Here is a 10,577-nt window from a genome sequence, read left to right on the forward strand (position 1 = left end):
ACTCTGGTACACACAGAGAACTGTTAGATAAAGAATACAAAACCAAGTTCATTAGCCCATAATGGAGTTCAGGAAGACACCAGGAAAAAATTCCAACTATTGTACCCAGAGGAACTGATCCTTCGGATAAACAACCAGGCGAGAAAAAATGATGCCTCAGGCCTCAGGGGTGATCTGATTCTCCCTCACTCCTTCACCTCAGCTACTAAATCCTGTTTATTAGAAATTCGTTGTTCATTTCAGAAGACTTTCTTGGACTGCACGTGGGTCTCTAAGTGTTGGTGGTTGCTGTTGAGAGGTTTTTGGTTTTCTTGTTTCCCTCTCATAGGCACTGGTGTGTTCAAGCTGGTTTCCTATTCTTTCTCTCTATGATGCCTGGTCCTTCTCTTATTTCTCTTGTGTTGTTCGCAGGGACTTGTGGATCTTAGCACTTTACTACAGTTTTATGCTCAGAGGCTTCCAGGAGCAAACTACTCTGCACCTTTGTTTTTTCTCTTGTTCTCCAGGGTTAGCAAGACTCACTGTCCTTCATTTCCTAAGAACCCAGTCTCAGTATGTTCCCAAGAGGTGACACTGATCTTCTCTCAAGGGTCCCATGTTATCAACCCCATGTTGTCAGGCTTGCATTGCAAGGGCCTTCACCTGCAAGCCATCTTCCCAGGGTTTCCAAAGCATACTCAACACAAATGATCCTTCATGCCCAAGGAAACTGAAATCTACAGATGATAGACATCATCAGAAATAAAAATGAGACTCAATCCTCACAGGAAACCTCCCAACACCTTCCAGGTCACCGACACTGTACCAGCCACATGCTGGATGAGGAGCATGTCTAGATGAATCTAGTGGGAGATAATTTCTTTAAAAGTTTCTAAGACAAACAGAAGCTTGGGCCTGCTTACTCTGCATGCTGATATGAAAACTTAGAAGATTGTAAAGGTCACATGACATGTTTGCCATCGCTTTCTAGTAAAGGACTAAGAACCCACCTCTCTCCTATGCCTGGAAGGAGTAGGGTTTCAAAATGTATTTGATGCATGAACAAATGGTAGTTTTTCATAGCTCTACAGTGATGTCATTGGATGGGGTTTCCTAGGGACAGGGATTGATCACACTGCAGTTGAGCTGAGGATAGCCTGGACAGTAGGAAAACAGACAGGAAAGGCTACTGGAAAGCCCATGGTATAGGCCAGCTGAGTTGTCCAGGAGGCAACATGTGGTTTCCTTAATTGTACCCACTGAAACTTTCCAACTGTGAAAAAACACATGTAAATGACATCAGGGACTCCGGCTCATATTTGGAGGTTGTTTTGGACAATCACACACGTGACTGGACTCGCTTCCTCAGCCCTGAGGCTTTCGGGTACAGAACGATGTAGGTAAATAGAGGACGCCACCAAGAATTAAAGTGGGTGTTCTTCAGGAGTGTGCTCAAGCAATGCCTTCAATGGCAGGATTCTTAAACTGAATTTATTGGGACTCCTCTCAATACCACAGTGGGACCAGAGGGAATGGTGAATTTCTGAACTTGATAGAAGAGAACTCAGCCTTCATCAGATTCTCCCGTCATTGGCCATAGGGCCTCCTTCTCTTATGCTCTGTAATACTCAAGTGCAGCTCCTCTAAGTTCATCATTATTTACTAGGAGATAGGGGTGAGAGAGAAGGCACAAGACATAGAGCCAACCCCATGCAGGGCTTCATGGAGTCAGTGCAGTGGTTCTCAACCTTCCTAATGCTGTGACCCTTTTATGCAGTTCCTCATGTGGTGACCTCACCCCAACCATAAAATTATTGCCATTGCTATGAAATTTTGCTATGTTTATAAGTTTTAATGTAAAATCTGTGTTTTCTGATGGTCTTTGGGGGGGTCACAACCCACAGGTTGAGAACTGTTGACTTAGAGGCGTCCAGCATAGACAAGGACTGACCTCACCAAGACCTCTGCAGTACAGTCAATGCACCCTGAATGGCCTAGAGGTTTACCAGCAGACACAAGGCTCTCAGTGTTATTTTACTGTCACCACTCCAGGTCAAATTATTTATTGTTATTTTTCCTCAGACTTACAGCAATCCTATGAGGTCAAAGAACCTAGGAGAGATTGAAGCACTAAGCCAGAATCCAAAAGTCCTGTGTATTTCCCAACTTGGACTCCTGCTGTCCAGTGGCCTGAATTGCTGGCCAGGCTTTCAGTGGGAGGCAGCTTCTCTGCCCACCCCTCAGGATTCCACATGTGAAGCTCAGGACCTGCCCTCTCCCTGACCCTGTCCATCAGCATAGGCAAAGAGCACTGCAGATGAAGCTTTTCATGCCAAGGCGTAATCTACTTGCTTACATACTTTAGCCCAAATCGCCCCTCTAAAATTCCGCAGTGGATGCCAGTTTCTGTCCCAAGATAAGGAGTATTAAATGACGAAACCCCAGTGAACACGCCCTCCCGTTGTGATGCAGACAAGCCACTGCCAGAAAGGACGACATTTTCTCCAGTAGTCACAGGACAGAAGAGTGGGGATGCTCAAAAACAAGGCAAATGTTCTGGTTTCAGAATCCATGTTGAAATCTGCAGCAAAACAAAACAAAGTAACAAAAAGAAATGCTTTCCCCCAATAAAATTGTGGCAACTGCATGCACCAAGGACTCCCCAGGCACATTCTATATCTTGTCTCCATACTTCAAAGTGACCAAGCAACCAGGAGAGATGTCGCTGTTTGAGAAGCTGAGCATGTCCCAGTTCACACAGACAGTAACAGCAGACCCAGGACTTGAACCCAGGCCTGATGACAGCATCAGTGCTCTTAACCACATCCCTGGCTACACAGTCACGGTGGTTTCTGGCACCCACATCATATCACCTCTTGGTTTTCATGTGCAGAAAAAGCTGGCCTGGAAATTGGTCAGCCTCTTGGCAGAGGAACCATGGAAGGGGACAGGTGGACTCAACAAACTCCTGATGCCTGGCTGACTGCCACTGGATACCTCTGCCACACTAACCAGATCCCCTGATTTCCAAGGCCCCTCTTTTCTCTCCTCATAGTCAATCTCCACACTGCAGGCATCTGAAAGAGAATGGGAACCAAGGCTCAGGAGTGCCGCCAATGTTATTTACACAAATCTGAGAAGAATAGACCATTGCCCTTTCTCAGACTCCTAGCTTGGTTGTATGCAGAGTTGATGGCTACCACCATCTGCTGCTTCCCTTCTCTCTGTTGGTGCCTACTCGGTTCCCTTTCTGTCTGCAGTTCTGTTGCCTGCTCTGAAGGGCCAGCCTGGGGTGTTCAGATCCTGGATACTTTCTCCTCTCCTTCTGACTCTGGGTTAGGATCTGTCTCTCCTGGGACCCTGTGCATGAATGAGGAAGAGCTCTCAGCAGAGCTGCCGCAGACTGGGATAATTACAGCAGTATCCTGCCCTTCCCAAGCAGTGTGACTCGGAATCTGAGACAGGAGGAATGACTGTGAACAGCACACAGCCGCCTGCTGATCTTTCTCTGTTTTAAGTTCTCTGTACCCTAAAGTCACCCGGAGCTGCCATGGCTCCTCTGCACCCGGCTGAGCCACAGCCTCCCCTACAGCCTGATGCAGCAAGGGCCATGAATGCATCCTTCTCTCCCTGCCATGCAACCTCCTGGGTGGGAAAACGACTCCTCTGAGATGATGAGCAATGAGCAGTGTGTTCTTCAGCTGGGCAATTGTCTAGTCAGGTAGTTAGTCCTGGCTGCCCATGCTCAAAACCTGACCATAAAAGAACTGGTTCCCCCTGCTGGCAATCACTGTGTCAAGCATTTGCCTTCATCATGTCTTTCTTTGAGCTATCCCTACATGACAGCTGCTGGCTATGGATCTGGAGTGCTGGCTGTCTCTGGGCCATCCCTTCTTCTACCAAAGGCACATTACCCTGCTCCGGGGAGTGCTGGTGGCACCAAGCCTTCTGCTTGGCTTTCTGTGCACTCCCCTTCGTCTGGCTTTGGGAAGTTTGTGCAGTACTGCCCAGGCACCTGGTGCTTCATCCAGATGGTCCATGAGAAGCGCTCGCTGTCGGTTCTCGGCTTCTCTGTGCTCTACTCCACCCTCATGGCGCTGCTGGTCCTGGCTACCGTGCTCTGCAACCTGGGTGCCATGCACAACCTCTATACCATGCACAGGCGCCTGAGGCGCCACCCTCGCTGCTGCCTCAGGGACCACTCCCAGACAGGCTCAGGTCACAGGCAAGAGTCCCTGCATCCCCTGGAGGAGCTGGACCACCTCCTGCTGCTGGCTCTGATGACAGTGCTCTTCACTGTGTGTTCCCTGCCTTTTATTGTGAGTTGCTGGGCACCAAAGTTGGAAAACTGAGCGCCTCGGGCTAGGCCCAGTGGGAAGTTGGGAGAGGGAGGGATGCTGCTCTCCCTCTAGGATGGACTGGGGGTAAAACAGTGCATTCTGTGCTCAACCCCTTCAGGAGAGCAGATTCCCTCCACAGCACTAGGTATGGCCACATTTGTAGAGGGAGAAGAGGGAATGTCCCAACAAATGATTAGAGAGACAAATTGGGTGTTGTCTCCTGAAAAAAAAATTTTCCAACTGGCAGATGCCCCTTCCTCCCCGCTTCAGGGAGGTGAGGTCTCTAGTCATCTTTGTGCCAAAGACCTTACTCCTCTACTCCCAGAACCCCGCACCAGCCATGTATTTTATTTTTGTTAGATCCGCCCTTTAATTCAGAGGTGTTGGAAACGGACTTGTCTGGGAGCTCCTCTCTGGATTTTGCCATAGAAAGGAACGAAGAGAAGGAAAGGGGTTAGTTCATCCCGAGTGGCTTACAGAAGTGAGCGATAAACACAGATTTAGTTCTGAAAACTCCAGGTTTGTGGCTGCAGCTGCGCTGCCCTTTGGGGGGGCGTGGTGAAAGCAGAGGGGGAGGGGTTACAGGTGGCAGGTTGTGTCCTCATCTGTCCTGAGGGTTTGGTTTCAATCTTGGCCAATGAGATGGCAAAGAATCCCATTAACTTGGGTTCCAACTTACAACGAGAAGATGGCAGAGGCTGGATGAAGGAGCTGCTGCTCCAGGTGTAGCATTTAAACAACCTCACTAAATTGGCAGTTCCCAAACTGAAATGAATATTTGTAATCAGTTTAGAGCCCCAATTGAACTAAGCACTATTCAAATTTTTCAAAAGAATCAAATTCTTCCTATTAGAACTGTACTTAAAAGTTGTACCCAGTTATTGTTATTGCGTCTTTAATTTCTTAAGTTCACATAACAGCTCATGACCATCTGGGGACCCCTCTTCTGGCTCCAGAAGTCCTAGGCACACGTGTGGTACACGGACATACATGCAGACAAAACACCCATAGACATAAAATAATAAATAATAGTTGTGGGGGTATGTGTGTTTTCTGGTTATATTAGTGTCTGCTGAACATTCATTATTTGTTCCCTTGGACTAGAAAACCTCAAGCATTTACTTTACAGCCCTTAACCAAAAAGCTCCAGATCCATTGGAGCTTACCTGTGCTCTGATGACAGCAAGCAGTGGCTAGGTCCATGGAAATCTGAAGCAGCTTCTGGATGCTTTAATGTGATTAAATCAGGAAGCAGTGTGAACAATGGAACAAACACAGCCCTTGGACACATCTCTAAGGAGAACCATGTTATCTTATGGACGTGTTAGAATTAAAGGAACCAAGATGCTTGAAAACAATTTGATAAAACAATTTATAAAGTCCTGGATAAGTGCAAGCCAGACAGCATTCCTCACAGGAGCCATCATTTCCTAGAAGGACGAAGGGATCTCTCCATGGCTGTTGGTTTGGGTCCAGTTTCGGCACTCAATGGCTGATAATAGATTATTTGCTGGCTGACCTCATCTGTTGAGGGATTCCACACAAGCTGTGAAAGATTGTAGGTTAAAAATCACACACACACACGCACGCGCGCTATGAGCATTCATCTTTTAGTGTGTCATGTCTGTGCACACACCTATATGAGTACACTATCTAGAATAATGACCTGCATACGAGTTATGCTGACACAACAGTGCAACAAAGCTTGTGAGAGTAACCAACCAATACCTGATTGATCAGAGGCTCACTCCATGATCATGCATCCAGCACTGCTCGGTGGCCAAGACCTGAGACTACAAAAGCCAGTGTGCACGGGGAAAAACAAATACTACTGTTCTGCCTAAGGAAGACAGCAATAAAATGATTGCTAGCAACAAACTGCTCTACTCATGGACAATGCCTTTCTCAGCCATCATCAGAGTAGCTTCCTCCTGCAGCAGATGAGAACAGACAGAGAGACCCTCAGCTAGACATTATGGAGAGAGTAAGAGTTCTTAGAAAACTCAAGCCTAAACATGACATCTCTAATCAAACCTCTCCCCTCAGGACTTAGGGATCCCTGTGGAAGAGGAGGTGAAAAGCATGCTACAGAATACTGCAGATGCCAAGACCATGGGTCATCTACTGAGGGGAAGCACAGATCCGGAGGGAAGCCGGACCAATCCTGAGAGAAGCTGCCCTGCATGTGATGCATAGGGAGAGCTGGGGAGGTAGGAAAGCCCAATCCATTTGGAGCCCAGAAGATGACATGAGATCCAGATGCTGCACATTAGGGATTGGATTTGGATTAATAAAGCTGGATTTTGTTATTGTCCCCATAAGAGTATTTCTGTGCTCCATTCTTCCCTTGTAGAATAAGAAAATGTGTAGTTTCTTTGGTTTGTTTTACTAGACCCAAGTAACAGACATTTTAAAAAAAGACTTTGGACTTTTGAAGTGCTTTAATTTTTAAATTTTGTGTGGGTTTTTTAACTTGCACTGTGTTTTACATTATGAAATTAACATAAGAATCTGGGGAAGAAGCAATAAATGGTTATGGCTTTCAGGTAATGTGTTTGTGAGTCACGCTGAAAAGGAATAGAAAGTCCTAGTTAACATTATCTGTCAACTTGAAACAGCCTAGCAACAATGGAGATAGCAATCTCAATTGAGAGCCTGCCTGGATCAGACTGGCCTGAGGGCATGTCTGAGTGGCATTGCCTTGATTTGTCATGGATTTAGGAGAGCCAGAACACTGTGAACTCTGTAAGAAAGTTATCTGAGCAAGCCATCAAACAGCATTCCTCCCTGGTTTCTGCTTCAAGTCCATGCTTTTGCTCCTACCCTGACTTCCCTCAGTGATGAGCTGTATGTAACCTGTAAGCTGAAATAAACCCTTTCCTTCCCTAAAACACACAGGCAAAAAAACTGTTGTTTGCATTTTCCTTTCTAATTCATACATACTTCATTTGATTTACTAGTCAATTGACTTCATTATTGGGTGCATTACTACATTAGTAGAACGTATGTATTTGCTAACACATTTCCTTAATGTATGAAAACAATGTATGAAAAAAAAGGTGATTTCTGTTAACATTTGGCAGACAGACTTCTCCATATGCAGGAAGCTTTCTTTGGCTGTTACTTTCCTTAGAACATTTTTATCAAATGCTTCATTTGCATTTTTTGACATAATCATGTCAAAATAATCTATTTTATTCCATCCATACAAGTGATAAAACACAATGGTTGATTTTGTATTTCCTAATACTGTTTTCTTGAGAGCACACAACTTGTTCCTATGTATCTTAATGTATAGTTGGGTTTACTTATTCATGTATCTGTTAATAAGTGAAAGTGGGCTATGACATTGTATGGTTTTCTTAACCTTGTAAACAAGGCTAACCTAGCATCAGAAAGAGCCAGGCATGTTGGAACACCCCTTTAATCATAGCATTTAAGAAGTAGAGGCAGGCAAATTTTTTAGTTCTAGGACAGCATGGTCTACATAGTTTGCCGTAGGCCGGTTAGAACCACACAGCAGATCATGTCTTTCTAAGGGCATTATCTCTTCTCTACAGTTTAAAAGCATCTAGACTTCACCTGTGAAGCAGACTGAGCCTGGAGCTTTCAGGATAAGGAGGTCAGTCATTACATCTGTACCTTCTTTTATACAGGTGTTAGCGTAATACCTGACAGAAACAACTGGGGGAGGAAGGGCTTATTGGGGCTCATTCTATCCCAGCAGAAAGGAAGTGTGGAAGCTCAGTCTGCGGAGGTGGGAGACTGAGTCTGTTTCCATGGCAGCATATCAAGAAGTTGCCTCTGGGCTCAAGGAGGCAGGCCAGAAGTAGGCCTAGACTAGGTTTCCTGCTCAGAGGCACAGCAGTAGTGACATACTTCTCCTAGAGAAACCCCTGATAAGAGTCCCCAACCTCCCAAGGTTGTACCAGCAGCTGGAGGACAACTGTTCAAAGTGTGAGCCGACCCTATGGAGAGGTTCCTGAGATTCTCAGAAGCAGAGCCCAGCTGGGGAAGTATCTCTAGGGGAACAGTGATACTATGGGTTATATCTTATCCTGTCTGGTCCCTTCCTAACTCTGTTTCTGTCAGCAATGAGGTAAAAAGCTCCAAATTACCTTATATTGTTACTACACTATACTGTCCAAGTCAATGGTCTTGAGCAACCACTAATTGAACTCACCGGAAGTGCATAGCAGGATAAATACTTCTCTCCTTAAGCCAATGGTTCTCAACCTTTCAACACTGCAACTGTTCAATACAGTTTCTCATGTCATGGTGACTCCCACCACCATAAAATTATTTCATTGCTACTGCACAACTGTAATTTTAGTGCTGATGTCAATCATAATGTAGATATTTGATATGCAGGGTACCTGATATGTGACCCCTGTGAAAGTTTCCTTCCATGCTCCCAAAAGGTGTGTGACCCACGAATTGAAAACCACTGCTTAGCTGGGCGATGGTGGCACATGCCTTTAATCCCAGCACTCGGGAGTCAGAGGCAGGCAGATCTCTGTGAGTTCGAGGCCGGGCTGGACCAACAGCCTCAAAAACAATACAGAGAAACTCTGTCTTGTAAAAACTAAAGAAAGAAAGAGAGAGAGAGAGAGAGAGAGGGAGGGAGAGAGAGAGAGAGAGAGAGAGAGAGAGAGAGAGAGAGAGAGAGAGAGAGAGAGAAAGAAAGAAAGAAAGAAAGAAAGAAAGAAAGAAAGAAAGAAAGAAAGAAAGAAAGAAAGAAAGAAAACCACTGCTTAAACCATACTTTCTGGATTTGCATAACAGTATTATAAAATATTTAGACACTTGAACCAACAACTTCCTAAGGTTGGTTCTCCTATAGTCCTGTTTGAAACAGTGGAGCCTACGCTTGGATGTTGATTCTGATTTTAATCTAGGATGAATCAAAGACATTGGTGTGTATCCTAACTTATTTACACATGTATAATCTTATATCATTTTACTGTCACAATACTAATTTCATTAGATATACAACACAGATTTATTATATTTTGTATTGCTTCTGCTACTGTATGTGTATGTTTTGCCCGAGAACTAAAAATGTTAATATTGTGATTCTGTTATCACTTGTGTCCCTGAGAACCAGGAACTTAAATTCAAAACCCTGAACTTTGAACTCCAAGTAACAATATGAATACACAACATATTTTAATATCCTCAAATGTAAAAACAAAACATTATAAGCTTTAATATTGCCAAAGAACAAAAGCACATGTTATTTAACGGTTTAAGTAAATGTATTTCATAATTAAGTCTTGATAATTTTGAATATGTTCACCATCTGCAGTTTTATGTTCTCATAAAACAATGAAGCACCTGGCCTGTGCCCATGTTGATGGTTTGGATTTGAGTTGTCTCAGCAATGTGATCCCCATCCCATATTCAGCTGCCAGTGCTCAGGACATATGATGGACATGTTAGATTTCATCGTGAGCATGCAGTCACAGAATGCAAACCATTAGGAACTAGATACCAAAGAGTTTGAGTTCTCCCACACCACAGAAAAACTGTCGAGGAAAAGGAGAAAAGAGGGAAGTCTGTGGGTTCTGAGGATCATGACATTAAAAACAATAACCTTCGAGAATAAGAAAGACTAGGGATGCATAATTGGATGGGAGAGGGAATATTGCTATTGGATGGGGTACCTGAGGGGCTGCTGAGGACCAGAAATTCTCTATTCTTTCTAATGACTTTGAAACATCATTTATCATGAGTAAAAAAATTCTCCATTTATTTTGGGTGTTTTAGCTATTTGATTTTAAAATACAGTAAGGGCTTGGAGAAGAAGCTTCAGTGAAGAAAGATACTGGATGTACACGTCCAATGAATTCAACTCCCAGAAATCACCTAAAAATATAGAACAGTGGCATGCACCTGTGATCCCTTCACTCCTAACATAGAAATGTGGGGTACGCACTAGAAATTACCTGAAAGTCAGCATACTAATTATTTCTTCTTTTATTGCCTATTTCTCCTTCAGTTTCTTCCCAATGGTAAAATTGATATGGAAACAGGCTACATTGAGAGGACAAAGGAGATAGAAGGATAAGAGACTAGAACCCAACCCTCAGAAAGGGAGAGAGAATGATGGAGGGAGATCTGTCCTAATGAGGTCCCAGTTGCCTCAACCACAGAGGTTCTGGTGTAGTGTTCTATGTGTACAACTTAGAGATTGTTCTTTAAGTTATTCCCCAAGTGTGTTTCTGCCCTTTGCATATATAACCCTTCTCCAATCCC

At 44.4% G+C, this 10,577-nt stretch overlaps 1 pseudogene; it reads left to right on the top strand.

Annotated features, from left to right (window-relative positions):
- Positions 1 to 3,614: 3,614 nt before the first annotated feature.
- On the top strand, positions 3,615 to 7,437 carry LOC121136098 (annotated as a pseudogene).
- Positions 7,438 to 10,577: the final 3,140 nt, after the last annotated feature.

Source organism: Mesocricetus auratus, unplaced genomic scaffold (assembly GCF_017639785.1).
Source record: "Mesocricetus auratus isolate SY011 unplaced genomic scaffold, BCM_Maur_2.0 Super-Scaffold_100048, whole genome shotgun sequence".
NCBI lineage: Eukaryota > Metazoa > Chordata > Mammalia > Rodentia > Cricetidae > Mesocricetus > Mesocricetus auratus.